This window comes from Macaca mulatta, chromosome 12 (genome assembly GCF_049350105.2).
Source record: "Macaca mulatta isolate MMU2019108-1 chromosome 12, T2T-MMU8v2.0, whole genome shotgun sequence".
In the NCBI taxonomy this organism is placed as follows: domain Eukaryota; kingdom Metazoa; phylum Chordata; class Mammalia; order Primates; family Cercopithecidae; genus Macaca; species Macaca mulatta.
In genome coordinates this window covers 108,758,872-108,782,647 of record NC_133417.1, presented here as the reverse complement: position 1 = coordinate 108,782,647, position 23,776 = coordinate 108,758,872, and the positions used below count along the sequence as shown (strand labels likewise).

At 41.0% G+C, this 23,776-nt stretch overlaps 1 protein-coding gene across 13 annotated transcripts in view; it reads left to right on the top strand.

Moving 5' to 3' along the window:
• The first annotated feature begins 6,705 nt into the window (after positions 1 to 6,705).
• Positions 6,706 to 23,776, top strand: part of RAPH1 (Ras association (RalGDS/AF-6) and pleckstrin homology domains 1) — a 129,711-nt gene continuing 112,640 nt past the window's right edge. For 8 of the 13 annotated variants that reach the window (XM_077957406.1, XM_077957405.1, XM_015110749.3 and 5 more), the window contains exon 1: positions 7,251 to 7,391. The gene's annotated coding sequence lies outside the window, so the exon portion shown is untranslated. Of the gene's footprint in view, positions 6,728 to 7,250; positions 7,392 to 8,807; positions 9,127 to 23,776 lie in introns of those variants that run through there. The other 5 variants (XM_077957402.1, XM_077957401.1, XM_077957400.1 and 2 more) reach the window with 3 other exon arrangements.

The window sequence follows — 23,776 nt, the reverse complement described above, 5'->3', positions numbered from 1 at the left end:
CTTTGAGTATCTATTGCCAAACTGCCTTATAGAAAAAGGTTGCAATGATTTATATTCCCACTTGCAGGTATGAGAGTGCCAATTTCTTCCCATCCTTGTCAACAATGGGTGGAATCATTTTTTTAAAATCAGAGACTATTTCATGTATTTCTCTAGTGATTCTAGACACAGCTGGAGATGCCGTGAACATTAAATAAATAAATGCAATTGATTTGATAAATGAATTAATAATAGTGTTTTTTGCGCTGGGTGCGGTGGCTCACGCCTGTAATCCCAACACTTTGGGAGGCTGAGGCGGGCAGATCACGAGGTCAAGAGATCAAGAACATCCTGGCCAACATAGTGAAACCTGGTCTCTACTAAAAGTACAAAAAATTGGCTGGGTGTGGTGGTGCACGCCTGTAGTCCCAGCTACTTGGGAGGCTGAGGCAGAATAATCACTTGAACCCAGGAGGTAGAGGTTGCAGTGAGCTGAGATCATGCCACTGCACTCCAGCCTGGTAACAGAGCAAGACTCTGTCTCAAAAATAATAATGGGCGCAGTGGCTCACGCCTGTAATCCCAGCACTTTGGGAGGCCTTGGCGGGCAGATCATGAGGTCAGAAGATCGAGACCATCCTGCTAACATGGTGAAACCCCATCTCTACTAAAAATACAAAAAATTAGCTGGGCCTGGTGGCACATGCCTATAATCCCAGCTACTCGGGAGGCTGAGGCAGTAGAATGGCGTGAACCCGGGAGGCGGAGCTTGCAGTGAGCCTAGAATATCGCCACTGCACTCCAGCCTGGGCGACAGAGCAAGACTCCATCTCAAAAAAAATAAATAAATAAAAATAAAAATGAATAAATCATAAAATAAAATAAAATAAATAATAATAGTGTTTTCTCCATGACGTATAGCTACTGAAGTTTTAAAGTAATTAATTCATGGCTGGGCGTGGTGACTTACGCCTGTAATCCCAGCACTTTGGGAGGCTGAGGCAGGTGGATCATCTGAGCTCAGGAGTTTAAGACCAGCGTGACCAACATGGTGAAACCCCATCTCTACTAAAAATACAAAAACTAGCTGGGCATGGTGGTGCACGCCTGCCGTCCCAGCTACTTGGGAGGCTGAGGCTGGAGAATCGCTTGAACCTGGGAGGCAGAGGTGGCAGCGAGCTGAGATTGTGCCACTGCACTCCAGCCTGGGCAACAGAGTAAGACTCTGTCTCCAAAATATAAAAAATAAAGTGATTAATTACTCATTCACTCAACATATTTACACTGCATATGATGGTCTTGATCTGCCTACTAAAAATGAATATAGCATTCAGTAATGAAACAAATACTTTATAAAGTACGAAACATAAATTAAAACGCTGATAACTTATTTCAAAGGTAATGTGTATAGAAGCTACTCTTAAAATTTGTCCCAGAGTCCTAAGAGGTCTCTTGAAAAAAAAAAAAATTGTCTCATTTTTCTAAGAATAGGAAGTACTAAATTCCTCCTTTGGGAATTAAGAATACAAATTTAGGATAAGAAAACTCTCTCATCCATTAGCTATTAGAGTTTTCAGAATCAGGGGAATTGTGCCAGAGAGGAAGTCAAAATCTGGTGTGGATTTTCATAGTACCAGACGTTTCCTTCCGTGTGCAGGTGGAATAAAATCAACACTAAAATTTGGCCAGGCACGGTGGCTCACGCCTGTAATCCGAGCACTCTGGGAGGCCAAAGTGGGCGGATCACAAGGTCAGGAGATCAAGACGATCCTGGCTAACACGGTGAAATCCCATCTCTACTGAAAACACACACAAAAAATACCTGGGCGTGGTGGCAGGCTCCTGTAGTCCCAGCTACTCGGGAGGCTGAGGCAGGAGAATGGCGTGAACCCAGGAGGCAGAGCTTGCAGTGAGCCAAGTTTGTGTCCCTGCACTCCAGCCTGGGCGACAGAGTGAGACTCTGTCTCAAAAAAACAAAACAAAAAAACACTAACATTTTTGGGGAGAGTTTTAATGTTTCTATCAATTCCTGAAAGTTTATTTTATTTAAAGCTACTTCAGGGATAGGACAACTAGATGAATGTTCTATTTAGTTAGGTAATTTAATTTTATAGGTCTCCTGTTCAATTATCAGAAAGATCATATGAAGGTGATAATCAGTCCCACTTCTCCAAAGTACAAACCTTTTTATCATATGTAAAATATTAACCATTAAAAATTAGCGTATCTTTAAAAATTACTGATTGGAAACATCATTTAAAATGATATATTCCATAATTTTTTATTCCTCTCCCCATGATTGGTGGAAGGTGCTGGAATTGAGTTTGTAACTCATAAAGCAATATGTACTGGAAACAGAATGTGACTAGGGTCAGAAGATACAGACCCTACTCCAGTATCTTCTAGTAATAGCTGTGTAACTTTAGACAAGTCACTTTATGTCTTAAGCTACAGCTTCCTTTACTATAAACCAAAAATCTGGTTTAGGTCAGCATTTCCCAAAGTGTGCTGTGGAACTCATGTCTTATAAGATGTTCCATTGGAAAAAGGCTTTCATGGTTGAATACATTTGGAAAGCACTTGTATATAATATCTACCTCAGAAATTCCCACTGTGCATTAAAATATTAAAACCACCAGAAACCTCTCTAGTTTAGAAACCCATTGAACTGTTTGGAATTCTCATTTGATTAAAGGAACTTAAAATTTTGAGGGGGAATCACACCTACTAAAATCCTGTGGGACTAGAGTTCCAAAGAACACACTTGGGGAAATGATGGACTAACATGCCTGGAATTATGGTACTATTTTTTCTCATACAGGTATTCAGCCAGTTCCCTGAAACCTGCTCTTTTCCTATGCTCTTTATTTCAGAGGTCACCACCATTCAGTCATTCTTCTAAACCAGAATCCCGAGGGTCATTCTAAATGTCTCCGTTGCATTCACTCCCTCATATCCAATTATATATCCTGTAGATTCTACCTCTTTAATATATCTCCCATCTAGTCCCTCCTCCCCATTTTATGACCTTTTGCTTTTATGACCTGCAGCACACATCTCATTAGGATTCAGGTTGTTGCCATCACCTCCTAATTTTCTCCTGCTCCAGTCTGGTCTTCTTGGTCTCCCAAACACAAACTCAGTTGTTCTGGAGCTAAACTACTTCAAATATTTTATTATTTACTACATTTTCCAGAGTATCAAATTCAAATTCCTTAGTTTAACCTGAGCCCCTTCATGAATGAAGCCCTTCCTACCCTTTACTCCAACCTCTTTGACTCTTCTCTATGCCTGTTCTGACAAAATGGAATCACTTACTAATACGGTTTGTCTCTGTGTCCCCACCCAAATCTCATCTTATAGCTCCCATAATTTCCACCTATTGTAGGAGGGACCCACTGGGAGATAATTGAATCATGAGGGTGAGCCTTTCCCGTGTTGTTCTCGTGATAGTGAATAAGTCTCAAGAGATCTGATGGTTTTAAAAATGGGAGTTTCCTTGCACGAGCTCTTTTTGCCTGCTGCTATCCATGAAAGGTGTGACTTGCTCCTCACCGCCTTCCACCATGATTGTGAGGCCTTCCCAGCCATGTGGAACTGCAAGTCCATTAAACTTCTTTTTCTTCCTAGTCTCAGGTATGTGTTTATCAGCAGCATGAAAACGGACTAATACACTTACGGTGCCTCTAAAGCATGGTGATGCTTTATGCCTCCACACACCTGCACAGATATTGTTTTGTTTTGAATGCTTGCTCCCTCTTTCTTCTGGTTAGCTCCTCCCTGTCATTTAACATTCAGTTCAAGAATCTCCCCATTGGGAAGGTTTTCCTGATCTGGGAATGGACTTTCAGTCTAACAGTGAATTCCTTACCTGCTTTATCCACTAGACTGTATGCTTTTTTGTGGGCAGGAAGCATCATGTCATGTCTTTCTTGTCTTTGTATTCCTGGGCCTTAATTGGAGCTTAATAAACCCTGATTGAATGAATGAATTATTTAATGGTTTAAAGAAACTGATGAGAACACCCTTTTCTCAATGACTGAAAGTTACCTTTTTTCTCTTTTAATTAGCCTTGATCTTAGGCTAAGCACTTGGAGGAGAGAGTTGGCTAAGACCTATGTAAAAGGCACTCAATGGTCTTTTTTTTTTTTTTTTTCTGAGATGGAGTCTCACTCTTGTCACCCAGGTTGGCATGCAATGGCACGATCTCGGCTCACTGCAACCTCTACTCCCGGGTTCAAGCGATTCTCCTGCCTCAGCCTCCCGAGTGGCTGGGATTACACCCGCCACCATGCTCGGCTAATTTTTGTATTTTTAGTAGAGATGGGGTTTCACCATGTTGGTCAGGCTAGTCTCGAACTCCTGACCTCAGGTGATCCACCCACCTTAGCCTCCCAAAGTGCTGGGATTACAGGTGTGAGCCACCACTCCCGGCTTCAATGGTCTATTTTTTTAAGGAGGTTTCAATGAATCATCTTCCTTGTAAGGTATCACACAGCCTAGTACATTTAATGACAATAGGATTCATTAAGTTTGGCATCCCAGGTGTGTCTAATGTCAACAAACTTGGTCAATAGGGAAATGAGGTGAAAGACTAGATACATTTATATAAAATATCACTTATGAAAAATTTTAAAGCATTTATTAATTTATAAATACTTATTGTGCAGGATACTATGCTAGATATTGTGGAAGATATAAGGATGAATAAAGTGTTGTATTACATTCACTTTGGGAGGATAACTTCTTGAAATAATTATAATTAGGTGGCAAATGATGATTCCCACGAGAAAGGAAAGGAAGTCTAAAAGAAGTGGTCAGCAGGATCATCTTCATTTATAACAGATAGTATTTTTTAAATTATTTTTGTTGTTTTATTATTCTTTAAGTTCTAGGGTACATGTGCACAACGTGCAGCTTTGTTACATATGTATACATGTGCCATGTTGGTGTGCTGCATCCATTAACTCATCATTTACATTAGGTATATCTCCTAATGCCATCCCTCCCCCATTCCCCCACCTCCAACAGGCCCCAGTGTGTGATGTTCCCCTTCCTGTGTCCAAGTGTTCTCATTGTTCAATTCCCACCTATGAGTGAGAACATGTGGTGTTTGGTTTTCTGTGCTTGCGATAGTTTGCTCAGAATTACGGTTTCTAGCTTCATCCATGTCCCTACAAAGGACATGAACTTATCCTTTTTTATGGCTGCACAGTGTTCCATGGTATATATGTGCCACATTTTCTTTCTTTCCTTTTTTTTTTTTTTTTGAGAAGGAGTCTCCATCTGTCACCCAGGCTGTAGTGCAGTGGCAGGATCTCAGCTCACTGCAAGCTCCGCCTCCCGGGTTCACGCCATTCTCCTGCCTCAGCCTCCTTAGTAGCTGGGACTACAGGCGCCCACGACCACACCCGGCTAATTTTTTGTATTTTTAGTAGAGACTGGGTTTCACCGTGTTAGCCAGGATGGTCTCGATCTCCTGACTTCGTGATCTGCCCACCTCGGCCTCCTAAAGTGCTGGGATTACAGGCGTGAGCCACCGCGCCCGGCCCACATTTTCTTAATTCAGTCAAGAGATAGTATTATTCTATACAAGAATATTGACGCACCTACTGAACTTAAAATACAAAATTGCAGTTATGTTTCAAAAGTACAGATATCTCAAGTGTATTATATGGTTCTAAATACCAGTTTGAAACAGATTGTGTACCAGTTTGGAACAGATTGTACAAAAAAGACTGAAACCACTTGAAAGTCCTCAAGAATATCAGGAAGAATGTAATTAACCAAACCAGGATTTGGCCCCAGGACAGAGAAATGAACACTCTCATTCTTAGGGAGCTAGGATTTCAGAAATGTACAGTCAATTCTTTGTGAAAATTTAAGATAACAAATTCTTAGCAAGCAGATGGAAAGGAAAAGCAACGTTCATTGCAACCAATTTCAGGTCACACTCCCAATTTCTCAATTGTTTTAATGCTGTCAACAAACTTGCTTTGCATGTAGCCAAGCAAACATAACTTGGTTCCATTTTTTCCTTTCTTTGATCAATTTTAGGTGAAGGTCAAAATAAGGACACAACTTAAAATCTAAAAGTCTGCCGAAGTCAAGCCTGCACCAAAATAAGCAGCAGCTGAGATTAGCGATAAGGAAAAATGCCAACACCTTACTACTACACAATTCCGATGGTGTGGGGGGACAGAAATTAAGGAGGCAGGATAAACAGATTTCGAAGTTTAAAAAGTAATTAAAGGTCATAGAAATGTCCCATTTCTAAAAGTTTCCCAACACATTGCATGAAACTGCAGACTTTTTGGCCAAAATGGGATTTCCTAAAGAAGGGACTCAGGCCGGGCGCGGTGGCTCAAGCCTGTAATCCCAGCACTTTGGGAGGCCGAGACGGGCGGATCACGAGATCAGGAGATCAAGACCATCCTGGCTAACATGGTGAAACCCCGTCTCTACTAAAAAATACAAAAAACTAGCCGGGCGAGGTGGCGGGCGCCTGTAGTCCCAGCTACTCGGGAGGCTGAGGCAGGAGAATGGCGTAAACCCAGGAGGCGGAGCTTGCAGTGAGCTGAGATCCGGCCACTGCACTCCAGCCTGGGCGACAGAGCGAGACTCCGTCTCAAAAAAAAAAAAAAAAAAAGAAGGGACTCACAGATCTCAACGACAATGGTCCTGTAAATGACCAAGCCAACCCCGGATGCGTTTCTGGAATCTCTGAATACACCGATAGCCTATAAAGGTGGATGCGTACAGCTCCCTGACAGACCTGCCCGAGGCTGCTGTGCCTCCTAGCGCGCTGGGACAGAGGCTGCTGGGCCCGCTTCCTAGGAAAGCCGAGCAGGGGGTGGGGCCGCGCCGGGATTTTCCTCCCCACTCATTCATTCTCTGATTCACTCGTTCCTGGAGGCGGCTCACAGGGACGTGCGAAGGAAAGGCGAGGCACGACCGGAGCCGCGGCTGGGTGCGGCCCGGCGCCTGAAGGGAGGGCGGGCGGGGGGCGCGGGCTGGGGAAGGGCGGCGGGCGCGGCGGCCTGCGCCGGAAGTGAGTGGTTGGCGCGGCCCTACAGTCGGCAGTCCGGCCCTCAACCCCGCCTTCTGCGTCTCGGCTGGACGCGACCACATTCGGCTCTGCTGCCGCGGGGCGCTGCGGCCGCCCCGCCCCCGCTCCTGCTCCCGCCGCCGCCAGCTAGTCAGCCAGTCAGCCAGCCAGCCGGCCAGTCAGTCAGTCAGTCAGTCACGGAGCGCGCGGCGCGGGAGCTGCCGGCACTCGCTGCGTCTCTGGCGAGGGAGCGCTGCGCCTGGGGAGGAGGCGGAGGCAGCGGCTGGAGGAGCGCGAGCGGCGGTTTTCTTGCCCCCGGCCGCGACGGTAGCGGGGGCAGCGGAAGGGCCGACCGGCTGCGGCGGTGAGTGGTTAGCTTCGCCCTCGGGGCCAGGGGAGGGGGCCGGCTGGGCGCGGTGCAGTGAGGCGCTCCTGCCGCTCCCGCCTCCATTTTCCGGGCGCCCGGCCCCGCCATCCGGGTGCGGTGCGGGCGGCCGCAGACTGGGGCGGGGTCGCTGCTAGAGGTTGGGGCACGGGCTGGGGCTGGCTGGACCGCGCCCGGCCGGTGGATGGTGGTCGGTGGGGCCTGGACTGCACCCTGCGCCCCTGGGGACCGCGAGGGAGGGAGACAATGAGATAAGGGGCCGCCTGGGGAGGGTGCGGTTAGACTTTCCCGACTCAGCACCGTGGTTGGTGGCCGGGGACCGCAGGGAGGAAAGGACTCTTCTCCCGACCAGCTGCAGAAACCAGCCACTGGATGTCGGGTTGCTTGGGTGTCGATGCCCCCATCTTTCATAGATGAGTTAAGTGCAGAGATTTTCAAAGGCGGGGCGCCTTCTCTGTCTTATTTCTAATTAAGCAGGCTAAGTAATTGCTTCATTGCTTCTTAACCCCATCTCCCCTTGCGGTGTGTATTATACATTCCCGCCGGAAATCCAAACTGCAATTCTTGGGGGGAGGGGTGGACAGAGGGAGGGGGCAGTGTGATAGTGTTAGTTAGGATGCCTTCGTGTTAAGACAGGTTGAAAGATGTGGTTTTCTTAAGGCAGTGACTTAGGGTGTCCCCACTGTGTGAGCTGGAAACCGCATAAACCTTATTGCTTATAAGCTCGAAGACATGGTTTAATATGAAATAAGAGCCTTGAGGGAGGGTGTAAATGTTACATGTGTCTTGCGTGTTTGCATTTCTTAAATTCTTTGGGAAGATCCGTTGGGGAAATCCGGGAGAATGGAAAAGTTCTTCACTCAGTCTTCCAATAAGGGTTGATGTTGTCTGCAGTATTTCTCAGGGAAATGCGGAGAGCTGCTTCGTTAAGGAACAGTAAAGGTAACGGGTTTGGGATGAGGCGTGATCGGATTATTAAAGGGTCAGTCCATGGGGATATTAAATTCAGCAAACATTTATGGAATACCTACTCTCTGTCAGTTAGGCTGGGGGACACCAGGTGAACAAGCATGGGCTGGTGGAAAGAGCTCTTTGGAGTAGGGGAAACCGTACGCCCTGGAATTGGCTGGCAGTGTGATGTTGGATAAGCTATTGAACTCTGCAGTACGTTCCCTATCAGTAAAATAAGAATAACACCTGTTTACCTCCCCAGATGTATTTCATGCAGATTAAATGAGATAATGTATGCAAAATGCGTAGCACTTTGCCTGGCACAGAGGTGTTTAACAGCACCTTAAATTCCTTTCATCCTCGGGATGGTTTTTTTTTGGGGTGCGGTGCGGGGGGTTAGTGAATGCAGGCAATTGTAATACAGTGCATTATATAATAAAACGTTGAGGTGTAGAATAGGAGAGCGAAGAAGAGAGATTAATTCTAAATTGAGGAGGAATGCATGGAAGCGTCGGCATTTAAGTGAAACCTTTAAGGATGAGTAGGATTTCAGCAGATTCAGATGGGAAGGAGGAGGACATTTCATATGGTGGTGGTGCTATCCTTTGAGAGCCGAATTGAGTGGGAGGACCTTTGGGGGAGGGGCAAAATAGAGACGCTCAATAGCTTTTAACTCTTGTTGAGTCTGACCTTCAAAGATTGTCTCGGTTATTTTGCTTTTTGTGTGGTGAATTTCCCGGAAACCAGATTCAGCCGTACTCAAGTAAGTATAGAAAGCTCAATTCATGATTTTTTGGATTAGACATTTTGTATAATTCAGATTTCTGTCTCTTCTGTTTGAATTTAATAAAGAATTATTTGTAGATGTTGCCTTGTGGTAAACATTAGCTTTATTTGGTAGAAGCAGCAGCTTATTTTTCAGACTCAGAGGTCTCACTAAGAGAGTATGTGACTGTATGAAAGGAGTGGAGTGGTGGGTACTATTGGGTTTGTTTTCACAATTATTTAACACCTTATTTTCCGAAGAGGTGTATTTAACCATTGTCTTTGAGGATGATTATGTCTTTTGGTTTTGCTGCCTTTTGGTTCTCACCCCATAAATACTTATTAGATTGGCATCGTAGATAACTGTCAGACTATTCACAGATTCTTGGATACACGTTATAGAATCTCATGGCTTTAGTTGCTTTGGTTTGGAAGTAATTGAATGTCAACATTAGTACTGTTAATCCCAAACACTTAATTTTAGGAGAATTAATATTAGTGAAACAAGATGTGACCTCAGGCAGATAACTTATCTTGGACTCTTAATTCCTTTACCTATAAAATGAGAAGTTTGGATTAGATCACTGCTTCTTAAACTGGTTCTCTGAACTTGAGAATTTCAGAGATTCTGCAGATGTTTGACTTAAATCTCAATAAAAATGTATTTTAAACTTGTAATAATAAAAAGTGACCACTGTATGACATACACTGTTTTAAACACTTTATATGTGTTAATTTATTTAATTCTCACATAACCCTATGAAATAGAATTTATTATTTGAGAAAACAGGCACAGACAATAAGTTGCCCAAAGACTGCAGAGCTATAGTGGCAGAGCTGGATTTGAAACCGGGCAGCCTAATTCTGAAGCTTGTATTCTTAACCGTGTTTTTACACTGCCACTAAAGCAACACACATATATACTCTTTAAAAAAAATGTGGTAAAGTATATATAACGTACAATTTACCATTTTAACTATTTTTAAGTGTACTGTTCAGTGGCTTGAGTACATTGTTGTGCCACCATAACCACCATCTCCAGAACTTTTTTATCCCAAACTGAAATTCTTCCCATTAAACAGTAGTTCTAGAAGCTGCAGTGAGCTATGATCATGCACACTGTGTGACAGAGTGAGACCCTGTTCAAAAACAAAACAGTAACTATCCACTTCCCCCTACCCCCCTAGTAATAACTTTTCTACTTTTGACTCATACAATATTGATTCTTGTGTCTGGCTTATGTTACTTAGCATACTGTCTTCAAGGTCATCCATGTAGGATGTATCAGAATTCCATTTTTCAGACTGATCAATATTCCATTGTATGTATATACCACATTTATGGATATTTGGGTTGTTTCCACCTTTGGTGTACTGTGAATAATGCTGCCCTGAGTATTGGTGTACAACTGTTTGAATCCCTGCTTTCCGTTCTTTTTTCAGTATTTCTATATACCCAGAAATGGGATTGCTAGACTGTTTGCTAATTCTATATTTAATTTTTGAGGAACTGCCATATTGCATTCCACAGCAGCTGCACCATTTTACATTCCCGCTAGCAATGCACAAAGGTTCCAGTTTCTCCGTATCTTGCCAACACATCTTTTCTAGTGTTTTTTCTTTTTATGTTTTTGATAATAGCTATTCTAATGGGCGTGGGGTGGTATTTCATTGTGGTTTTGATTTGAATTTTCGTAATGATTAGTGATGTTGAGCATCTTTTCATATGCTTGTTGTCCATTTGTATATCTGAGGAGAAATGTCTATCCAAGTCCTTGACTCATTTTTAAAGTAGGTTGTTTTTGGTGAGTTGTAGGAGTTCTTTATATACTCTGGATATTAACCCCTTATCAAATACATGATTTGCAAATATTTTCTCCCATTTTATGGGTTGTCTTTTCACTGTCTTGATAGTATCCTTTACTATCAAGTAAAAAAAAATTTTTTTTTTTTATACTTTAAGTTCTGATGTACATGTGCACAACTTGCAGGTTTGTTATATGCGTGTGCCATGTTGGTTTGTTGCACCCATAAACTCATCATTTACATTAGGTATTTCTCCTAATGCTATCCCTCCCCCAGCCCCCCACTCCCCAAACACAAAAGTTTTAAATTTTGAGGAAGTCCAAATTATTTTTTCTTCTGTCTGTGCTTTTGGTGTCATGTTCAAGAAATTGTAGCCAAATCCAATGTCATGAAGGTTTTCCCTGTTTTCTTTTACAAGTTTTATAGTTTCAGCTCTTATGTTTAGGTCTTTGATCCTTTTGGGGTTAATTTTTGCAAATGTGTTAGGTAAGGGTCCAACTTCATTCTTTTGCATATCCAGTTTTCCCAGCACCACTTGTTGAAAGGACTGTCCTTTCCCCATTGAATGGTTCCGGCACTCATACTCATTCATATATACACGTGTGTATATTTATATGTATGCATATGTGTATATAATTTTTTTTTTTTTTTGAGATGGAGTCTTGCTCTATCACCTAGGCTGGAGTGCAATGGCACAGTCTCAGCTCACTGCAGCCTCTGCCTCCCAGGCTCAAGTGATTCTCCTGCCTCAGCCTCCCGAGTAGCTGGGATTACAGGCACACGCCACTGTGTCCAGCTCATTTTTGTATTTTTAGTAGAGACAGGGTTTCACCATGTTGCCCAGGCTGATCTTGAACTCCTGACCTCAGGTGATCTACCTACCTCTGCTTCCCAAACTGCTGGGATTACATGCGTGAGCCACTACGCCCAGCCTAAATTTTTTTTAACACATTGAAGACCATAGTGCTACATGGTTATACGTGGTTAATTTTGGGGGTGCGATGGGGCAGACATTCCTAAGAATAAAACTTTTCCTTTTATTGTTTAAAACATTTGAATCAGTGTGTTTGAAGAGTATCCTGAAGACTGCAGATGTGACCGTTAAGAGCTGCAACTGCTTACCTGGGTGAAATCAAAACAAAGCATACAAAAATAACTGGATTGTTTAACCTTAATTTATCTCTTTATTTGAGTTTACAATAAATTAACATAATGTATTTGAACATAAAATAGCAATGCTTTTGCCAGCTTTATATATTTGGGAGGCTGTGTAAAATTTCATCTGAAAGAGTTTTGTTGTGAAATAGTTTTTAAAACCCCAGATTATATGATCTCTAAAGCTTTTTCATATGCTCTTCTTGCTATTATTTTAAGGTACTTTTCACGTTTTAAGGCAGGTGTCTTAAAATGTATCACTTATGACTTATATAAATTGGCTTTTTAAAAAGTATATATGTATTTGCTCTTAATAAAATGCGTACTGTTTTTCTGCTCTAAGCAGAGCTAGGCATAATAGAGAAATCTAAGATAGGTATTCTGTTCTCCACAATAGAGAGGATGCCAGTGCCAGTTTAAGTATAAAATACAAGGAATCGGTAGAAGATGACACTGAAGAAGCAGGGACCACAAAGAAACAGAAGGGTCTATGAGTTGAAAATGGGTGAACAGATAAGGTTGAGAAAAGGAGGAACAAATCATCCCTTTAGATGGGAAGAAAAGCAAGATCGGGAAGCCAAGGACTTATCATTATGTTAGACTATTAAAATTTAAGCCCTGTGTGGTGAAGAATGGTGATAGCTAGCAAAAATTGGAGTGTAAACATATTCAGTAGGCCCAGTATTATTGTAGAATCTTAAGTCAATTTTGCAGTGGTATTTAAAACTTTGGCCAGGCGCAGTGGCTCATGCCTGTAATCGCAGCACTTTGGGAGGCCGAGGTGGGCAGATTGCCCGAGGCCGGGAGTTCAAGACCAGCCTGACCAACATAGAGTAACCCCATCTCTACTAAAAATACAAGAAATTAAACGGACGTGGTAGCACATGCCTGTAATCCCAGCTACTCGGGAGGCTGAGGCAGGAGAATTGCTTGAACCTGGGAGGTGTAGGTTGCAGTGAGCTGAGATCGTGCCATTGTACTCCAACATAGGCAACAAGAGCAAAACTCTGTCTCAAAACAAAAAAACTTGGATGCTTTTTTGGAAATTACTTTTAGAAGGATCTTACTGAGTTTGATAAGTGAAGAAAAGTATTAGCTAAGTCAGTAGAGCAGGCCAGGTGAGGCTGAGGTAGGCTGATCGCTTGATCTCAGTTTGGGACCAGCCTGAACATGGCAAAACCCTGTCTCTACAAAATATACAAAAATTAGCCAGGCATGGTGGCGCGTGCCTGTAGTTCCAGTTAACTGGGGAAGCTGAGATTGGGAGGATCACCTGAGCCTGGCGGGTCAAGGCTACAGTGACAGAGTGAGACCCTGTCTCAAAAAAAAAAAAAAAATCAATACAGCAAAACAACCAATAATATGACTTGAAAATATATTCTTTATATATCCCTTTCCCAAATACAATTTGTTCTAATTTTCCAATAATGTTTACTTTATAAAAAATAATTATTTCTTGACTCATTGGTTTATTTCATATTGTAACAAATGACATTGGAAACCAGTAAAGGAAGTCAGTGATCCTACTTATCTGTGAATAGTGTACTTAATAAACAATAATGGTTCAAAACATTTTTTACCCTAAGTTTTTACAATAAACATAATACAGTTTAAGGCAGCAGCAGTGAATATGATACATTATATTTGAAAAATCTTGGTTATAGTACTCGTTAACACAGAAATTTTCAAATCTGGCTCTTGAATCTGTTTATTATGTTACTGGTTTTTTTTGTTTTTTTTTTTTGTTGAGACAGAGTCTCGCTTTGTCGCCCAGACTGGAGTGCAGTGGCCGGATCTCAGCTCACTGCAAGCTCCGCCTCCCGGGTTCACGCCATTCTCCTGCCTCAGCCTCCCGAGTAGCTGGGACTACAGATGCCCGCCACCTCACCCGGCTAGGTTTTTGTATTTTTTAGTAGAGACGGGGTTTCACCGTGTTAGCCAGGATGGTCTCGATCTCCTGACCTTGTGATCCGCCCGTCTCGGCCTCCCAAAGTGCTGGGATTACAGGCTTGAGCCACCGCGCCCGGCCCATGTTACTGGTTTTTAATGCTTGTCTTTTTTTTTTTTTTTTTTTTTTTTTGAGACGGAGTCTTTTTGAGACGGAGTCTTGCTCTGTCGCCCAGACTGGAGTGCAGTGGCCGGATCTCAGCTCATTGCAAGCTCCGCCTCCCGGGTTTACGCTATTCTCCTGCCTCAGCCTCCCGAGTAGCTGGGACTACAGGCGCCAGCCACCTCGACCGGCTAGTTTTTTGTATTTTTTAGTAGAGACGGGGTTTCACCGTGTTAGCCAGGATGGTCTCGATCTCCTGACCTCGTGATCCGCCCGTCTCGGCCTCCCAAAGTGCTGGGATTACAGGCTTGAGCCACCGCGCCCGGCCAATGCTTGTCTTAAGTGACAAGGCAGCTCGTGTAGGAACATATACCCACAAAGAAAAAGTGCCTCTTTGGTTGTACTTTCTATTAGGAGATACCGTTTAATTTCTATCCATCAGTTATGCAGACTGGGCTAGTACAAAGTTTGCTCTCCCTATTTGTCAATCAGTTATTCTTGCAAATCAGTGTGAGGATTTGTATTTATAAATTTTTAATAAATGGATTCAAAATCCACCAAAACTGTGTTTGGAAGGCATTTAAAAAGTTAGAAATAGCTTCTCTGTTCTTAGAGTGTGCACATATGAGTATTTTAAGATGACACACATTGTTTTTTTTAGAATACAGCTATTTTCTTACTAAGTTTTAAAATGTCTCATTTACCTTTAAGATACAGATGCATTAACCATGTTTTTGTTTTTAAAAATTTTGTCTAGGTAGCATACTGCCATAGCACAGCCACTTATTACAGAAATTCAGCAAATTTAGAACTCTACTCTTTTTTATAAAACGTAAATGCTTACCTCATCTTTAAATTGCACAACTTTTTTAATTTGCCATGAGACAAACCTATTTAGTATAAAATACCATGGTCACTCCTTAACAACATCAGTAACAACATCCTTTAACACTTAGCTCTTTTCTTGCTTCAGTTTCTCTTTTGTTCTGCTTTGCTTTTGGAGTTAAACCTTACCCTCTCCTCCAACTTTGTTTCATTGAGGTCAAAGCAGCTGCTTCATGAAGGATTATATAATACAGTTTTCTATAAATTTTTTTTTGAGACGGAATTTCACTCTTTTGCCCAGGCTGGAGTGCAGTGGTGCAATCTTGGCTCACCACAACCTTCGCCTCATGGGTTCAAGCGATTCTCCTGCCTCAGCCTCCCGAGTAGCTGGGATTACAGGCATGCGCCAACACGCCTGGCTGATTTTTTTGTATTTTTAGTAGAGATGGGGTTACTCTATGTTGGTCAGGTTGGTCTCGAACTCCTGACCTCAGGTGATCCGCCCACCTCAGCCTCCCAAAGTGCTGGGATTATAGGCATGAGCCACCACGGCCAGCCCATAAAACGTTTTTATTGAGGAAATCATTTACTGTTGAGAATATGTCTTCTCTGGAATACCAGTCTCTTGTAGAAGCTTATAAAAGGGTAGATCCTTTATTATTGAAAAAGAATCAATATATTAAAGATAGTAACTACTATCACTCTAGCCTCACAATACCTAGAATTATTTAGTACCAGAATACTTACGTTACTTTATATGACATTTGATTGACAGGTGGCCACAGTGAAGACGCCAGTATCTGTATGTTAGGGATAAATACGTATTACACATAAAATACATGTGTGTATTAAGATAAGGATTAAATAAAAATAGAACTTCTAATAAGATGTTCTTATACCCCAGTGAATCACTCTTACATCCTGGGGTATAATTACCTCCATTTTGGAAACCACTATACAGTCTTATGAAATGTTAGGCCAGGCATTGTGGCTCACGCCTGTAAACCCAGCACTTTGGGATCCCGAGGTGGGCGGATCACCTGAGGTCAGGAGTTCTAGACCAGCCTGACCAATGTGGCAAAACCCTGTCTGTACTAAAAACACAAAAATTAGCTGGGCATGGTGGCAGGCACCTGTAATCCCAGCTACTTGGGAGGCTGGGCAGGAGAGTCGCTTGAACCTGGCAGGGAGAGGCTGCAGGAGCTGAGATCACACCATTGCACTCCAGCCTGGGTGGCAGAGCGAGACTCTTGTCTCCAAAAAAAAGAAAAAAAGAAACACTGTTAATAATGAGCCTTTCATATTAAATTCCACTTCATAGTGTATAGTATTCTTTTTTTGGTTTTTTTTTTTTTGAGACGGAGTTTTGCTCCTGTCTCACTGCACTCGGCTCACTGCAACCTCTACCTTCCAGGTTCAAGCGATTCTCCTGCCTCAGCCTCCCAAGTAGCTGGGATTACCGGTGCCCACCACCACACCTGGCTAATTTTTGTATTTTTAGTAGAAATGGGGTTTTACCACGTTGGCCAGGCTGGGCTTGAACTCCTGACCTCAGGTGATCTGCCTGCCTTGGCCTCCCTAAGTGCTGGGATTTCAGGCATGAGCCACCTTGCCTGGCCAGTGTACAGTATTCTTATACGAAGTCATCTTAAAGCACTTGGGACAAAACATTCTGGTTCTAATACTAATTGGAAAGTAATGTTCGTGGAAGAAAGTAGATAATTTCAGCAAAGTGAAATCATTCCATCAGAAATCATAATATCTATCACTTTGTACCCCATAAATGTATACACCTATAATTTATCAACATATACAGTAAGAAAACATTTTTTTAAAAAAAGTTAGCAAATTGAGTCTTTAATAAAATTTATTCTTCAACACAGTTGAAATTATAGGCTTATTTCAGAAGCCTAAATTTGAATTTTGCATTATGCTTTTAGGAATTATTCAAGGTGAATTTAAAAGTACCCTTAATTAAAAATAAAAAATTAAGTATTTAACTTAGTAATTGAGTAGTGTTTTATAGACTTATAATTTTTTCATGTCCGTAGTATTTTTTTTCTGAACACCTCTAGCAAGGTATACAACATTTTCCATCACCGTGCTCTTTATCTTTTCCTTCTCTTTGTTTTCTTTGCCTATCCCCAAAGCAACTGCAGTCATAGTTGCTGCAGCACAGGTAAGTTTTGCCTGTTTTATAACTTTGTATTAATTAAATCATAACTATGTATGCTTTTGTCTCCAGCTTCTTGCACTCAGCATGTATTTTGCTTTTTTTTTTCTCGGTTGCCCTGGGTAGAGCACAGTGGCCCAATCTCGGCTCACTGCAACCTCTGCCTGTCAGGTTCCAGCAATTCTCCCACCTCAGCCTCCTAAGTAGCTGGGATTACAGGTGTGTGTCACCACGCCCGGCTTATTTTTATTTTTTAATTTTTTGTATTTGTAGTAGAGATGGGATTTTACCATGTTGGCCCGGCTGTCGGCATGTTTTTAGATTCTTCCATATTGTTGCTTATATCAGTAGTTCCTTTTTAGTGGTAATATTCAATTGTATGAATATGTTAATATGGACAGGCGTGGTGGCTCACGCATGTAATCCCAGCACTTTAGGAGGCCAAGGGAATGGATTGCTTGAGGTCAGCAGTTCAAGACCAGCCTGACCAACATGGTGAAACCCTGTCTCTGCTAAAACTACAAAAATTACTCAAGTGCGGTGGTGGGCGCCTGTAATCCCAGCTACTCTGGAAACTGACACAGGAGAATTCCTTGAACCAGGAGGCGGAGGTTGCAGTGAGCTGAGATTGTGCACTGCACTCCAGCCTGGGCGACAGAGTAAGACTCCATCTCAAAAAAAAAAAAAAAGAATATGTTAATATACCAGATATCCATTTTCATGTTGTTGGGCAACTGGGCTGCTTCTAGTTTGGGACTATTCTGAAGAAAATGGCTATGAACATTTTTGCACAAGTCTTTTTATGAACAGATGTTTCATTTATCTTAGGTAAAGGACTGGGATTGCTAGGCCATTTAGATAGATGTTCCTCCTTTTAAAAACTTTGTATTGAAGAACAATATATAATCAGAAAATTGCATATATCAGAAGTGACTTCTAACTCTAATTCTGCTATAAAGTGTTTTAGGTTGCTTGTTTCTTTAAAAAATTTTTTAATTGCTTTACTGAGGTATAATTTCTATATAATAAACTGCACATATTAAAGTGTACAATTTCGTAAGTTTTCATACACTCATGAAACCATCACTATAATCAAAACTGAACATTTCCATCATCTCCCAAAGTTTCCTCATATCTCGTTGTAATTTGTTCCCCTCTACCCCTGTCTTATGGCAATCTGTCACTATGGATTAGTTTGCATTTTCTAGAATTTTATGTGAAAGGAATCATACAGTGTCTTGTTCCCTTCCCCTCCTAACCCACCCAAGTCTGGCTTGTTTTCATGCAGAATAATAATTTTTAGATTCTTCCATCTTGTTGCTTTTTTTATTGCTGAAGTATTCCATTATGCACATATGCCACATTTTGTTTTTCCAGACGCCTTTGATAGACATTTAGGCTGTTTCCATTTGTGGACAGGTTTTCATTTCTTGAGGATAAATACCTATGAGGACATGTTGGGTTATAGGGTAGGTATATTTTTAACTTTAATTTTAAAAATGGTCAAATTTTTCCAAAGTTGTATCATTTTATATCCAACAGCATTATATGACACTTGTAATTGCTGTGTATCCTAAGACTTGGTATTGTCAGTCTTCCTCATTCTGGCCATTGTAATGGGAATGTAATGATACAATTGTAGCTTTAATTCGTCTTTCTCTGATTATTATCGATGTTGAGCAACTTAATGTTCTTAGTCATTTGGGAAGTGACAGCAAGTCTTTGCCCATTTAAAAAATAAGATTGTATATCTTTAAAATTTAGTTTAACAATTATTTATTCTAGATACAAGTTCTTTATTGGATATATTTGCAAATATTTTCTCTTAGTCTGTAGCTTAGCTTGTCTTTTTTTTTTTTTTTTTTTTTTTTTTTGAGACGGAGTCTCGCTCTGTTGCCCATGCTGGAATGCAGTGGCGTGATCTCGGCTCACTGCAACTTCCGCCTCCTGGGTTCAAGTGATTCTCCTGCCCCAGCCTCCCGAGTAGCTGGGACTACAGGTGCATGCCACCACACCCAGCTAACTTTTTGTACTTTTAGTAGAGATGGGGTTTCACCATGTTAGCCAGGATGGTCTCGGTCTCCTGACCTCGTGATCCACCTGCCTCCGCCTCCCAAAGTGCTGGGATTACAGGCGTGAGCCACTGCTCCTGGCCGTCTATTTTTTTAATAGTGTTTTTCAAAGAGCAGAAGTTTTTATATTGGGCTTCAAAATTACCGAATTTTCCTTTTATGCTCAGTGTTGTCTCTGCCCTAATGAATTTTTGCCTACACCAAAGTTCAGAAAGTATATTCCCATATTTTCTCCTTGGAGTTTATAATTTTAGTTTTTACATTTCAGTCTATAATCCATTTTGAATTAATTTTTGTTTATGAGTGATATTGAGGCCTCTTCCCCATTTATATCTAGTTGTGCCAGTGTCATTTGTTAAAAAACACTTTCCTCATTGCCTGCTTCACTTGTGACATCCCTACTGAAAATTGTTTGACATTTTGTGTGTGGGTCTATTCCTGGACTTTCCATTCTGTTACATTGATGTGATTCTCTATCCTTTTGCTAGTACTACATTGTCTTGATTATTTAGCTGGATAGTGAGTCTTGAAATCAGGTAAAATAAGTTCCTTCCCTACTCTTAAGGCTCTTTTCTTTTCTTTTCTTTTCTTTTTTGAGACAGAGTCTTGCTCTGTTGCCCAGGCTAGCGTGCCATGGCACAATCTCGGCTCACTGCAACCTCCGCCTTCCAGGTTCAAGTGATTCTCCCGCCTCAGCCTCCCTAGTAGCTGGGATTACAGGTGCCCACCACCGTGCTCTGCTAATTTTTGTATTTTTAGTAGAGATGGGGTTTCATGATGTTGGCCAGGCTGGTTTTGAACTCCTGACCTCAGGTGATCTGCCCACCTCGGCTTTCCAAAATGCCTAGATTACAGGTGTGAGCCACTGCACCCAACCCTTTTCAAGGTTCTTTTGACTATGCTAGGTCATTTGCTTTTTTCCATATAAATTTTAGAATAATCTTGTCAGTTTCTGTAAAAAATGCCCACTGGGACATTGGTTGTAATTACACTGAATACCGAGTTCATTTTGGGGGAGAACAGGCATTAATATTGCATCTTCTAATCTATTAAGATGGCATATCTGTCCATTTAGGTCTTACACAGCAATGTTTATATTTTTCAGTTGCCTTACAATATATTACATAAACACTGCATGCTGTCCTATTTCATTTCCTACAGCCAAATCATTATTTACACATGGCTTTATTTTTATGATATAAATCGAGATTTGGTATGGAGATTTTTTTATATGATAACATTATTTAATACATAAAGGGGCCATCTACTCTGATGTGACAATGCTAGAAATACAGGAGACCAAAACAGATATCTTTTGTTATATAAAAGTAGAAGTTTAACGCTATATAGTTTATTGGCGCAATTCTTTTCGCTTGTATTGTTTTGGATATTAATATTTAAAAAGGCCAATCTTTAAAGATAGTCTGATACTTTTAGAATCGGAAGTAAAGTATCTTGTCAGGTGAATTAGTGCATAAGTTTTTACCCAATGATGATTTTGAATTTGCATTTTATAGTTTCCTTTTTTCTTTCTTTCACTATTAATATTAATGGAAATATGCAACACAGAGAAATGTATAGAGAAGAAAATAAGACTTAATCCTACTATCCAGAAATGACTACAGTTAAAATTTTTGGTATATTCTCCTCATGTGTGTGTATACATTTTATAGTTCATTGTTGCATGCACAATTTAGTTCTTTTATTTAAATGTGTATCATTAACTTAGAACATCTGCTTTATAATAATATAATGGGTGGGTGTTCTCTTTATGCTTCCATGTTGTTTAAAGTTACTGTACAATAAGCATATGTTACAGTTTATTTAGAATATTTTTTAAAAACAAAATTTGTTTTTAATTTTGAAACATTTTAAACCAAAGTATAAAACATGATAGACATCTACATATTCACCACCAGTAGTAGCCAGTTGTTACACTTTGCTCCAAATAATTTCCTTTAAAGAGGTGTAATATATACAAGGAAAATCTTCCTCCAGGTAATCTGTGGTGTTCCCACCATGTTTTAATCCAGTTAATACATACATACATATCCATAAAATTTTACTTAATATTCTGTGCTTTCAAATTTTATGTAAACTATATATTTATATTTTTCAAAAATCTGCATTTTTGGCTGGGTGCAGTGGCTCACGCCCGTAATCCCAGCACTTTGAGAGGCCAAGGTGGGCAGATCACCTGAGGTCAGGAGTTGAAGACCAGCCTGGCCAACATGGTGAAACCCCGTCCGTACTAAAAATACAAAAATTAGCTGGGCATGGACGCATACCTGTAATTCCAGCTACGCGGGAGGCTGAGGCAGGAGAATCACTTGAACCCTGGAAGCAGAGGTTACAGTGAGCCAAGATTGTGTCACTGTACTCCAGGCTGGGCACGGAGCAAGACTCCGTCTCAAAAACAACAACAAAAAAAACCAAAAACCTGTATATTTTACTCATCATATGATTGACATGATTTATACTGGTTCATAGATCCAGTTCATTCTTTTTGTCAGAATGAGCCAATTTTTCCATTACCCTTTTGGGGGACAGTTAGATAGTTAGGATGCCCCAGTGAACGTTATTTTACATTTCTCCTGGTGCTCCACTTGGACACTTAGAAGTGGTATTGCTGGTTCATAAGATATGTGATTTTCTAATGGCTCTCCAAAGTGATGAGGAATATATGTCCTTCCAGAATATTCCTATTGTTCCACATCCTCATCAACCCCTGGTTTTATCACACTATTTTTGCCAACTTTATGAGTCTGATGGGGGTTTTTTTTTTTTTTTTTTAAACATTCTTTAGTATGTTTCTAGAAGTATACTTATTAGAAATAAGGAGTTCTGTAGTTTTTTTGTTTTTTTTTTCTTTTTGAGACAGAGTTTCGCTCTTGTTGCCCAGGCTGGAGTGCAATGGCACGATCTCGGCTCACTGCAATCTCCACCTGTTGGGGTTCAGGTGATTCTCCTGCCTTAGCCTCCCGAGTAGCCGGCACTACAGGCAAGTACCACCATGCCCAGCTAATTTTGTATTTTTAGTACAGATGGGGTTTCACCATGTTGGCCAGGCTGGTTTCGATCTCCTGACCTCGGGTGATCTACCTGCCTCGACCTCCCAAAGGGCTGGGATTACAGACGTGAGCCACCATGCCTGGTGTGGTTTTTTTTTTTTTTTTTGAGACAGGGGCTCGCTGTGTCACCCATGCTGGAGTACAGTAGTATGATCACAGCTCACTGCAGCTTCAATTTCCCAGGCTCCAATGATCCTCCCACCTCAGCCTCTCAAGTTGCTAGGACCACAGGTGGGTGCCATCATGCCTGGGTAATTTTTTTTTTTTTCTTTTGGTATAGTGTTCCACCCTGTTTCTCAGGCTGGTCTCAAACTCCTGAACTCAAGCGATCCACCCACCTCAGCCTCCCAAAGTGCTAGGATTACAAGTGTGAGCCACTGTGCCTGGCCTCTGTGGTATATTTTTTAATCCGTGGAAGCAGTATTATTTCAAGTGTCACTAAGAAATTCCAATCGCAAAGCTCTAAAAAGAATTTTGAATAAAAGTACTATTTATGTTTATTCACTCACTGTGAGGTAAAAGTGCTATCTCTAAAGAAAAATGTTAGCTGTTGTGGCTGTATGAGTGTTTGATACTGGAGAATTGCCTGAAATGCATTAGCTCCCATGTTGTGACATCTATGTAGATAACTTAGATGATTATTTGTCCGACAGGACCCATGGCTGCTTTTACTTCCTGTTGTTTTTTTGGTGGGGGAACATATTTAATTTTTAATAATCGTGGATACTCGAGTAAAAATATCATTGTGTTTGGGTTTTTATTTTATTTATTTCCTTTTATTATGTTATTGCATTAGCTGTTATTTCCAGTATGATATTGAAAAAGAATGGTCAGAGTGGACATCCTTATCTTGTTCCTGATCTTAGTGGGAAAGCTTCAAGTTTCTAACCATTAAGTGTTATGTTAATTGTGGGGTGTTTTTGTAGATATTTTTTATCAAGTTGAGGAAGTTCCCCTTTATTTCTAGCCTACTGAGAATTTATGAATGAGTACTGGATTTTGTCAAATGCTTTTTCTACATCTATTGATACAATCATGTGATTAAAAAAATGTGTTTTAGCCTGTTGATTTAATGGATTGTATTAATTGATTTTCAGATGTTAAACTAACCTTGCATACTTGAGATAAATCTCACTTGGTCATGGTGTGTAATTATTTTTATACATTGTTGGGTTCAATTTGTTAATATTTTTTGAGGCTTTTTGCATCTATGTTCATGAGAGATAATGGTTTATAGTTTTCTTCTGCTATACTATCTTTTTCTGGTTTTGGTATTAGGATAATGCTGGCTTATGAGTTATGATGTATTCCCTCTGCTTCTGTCTTCGAGAAGAGATTGTAGAGAATTAGTATAATTTCTTCCCTAAATGTTTGGTAGAATTCACAATGAACGTCTGGGCCTTGTGCTTTCTGTTTTGGAATTATTAATTATTGATGGAGTTTCTTTTTTTCCTTTTTTTTTTTTTGCGACGGAGTCTTGCTCTGTTGCCCAGGCTG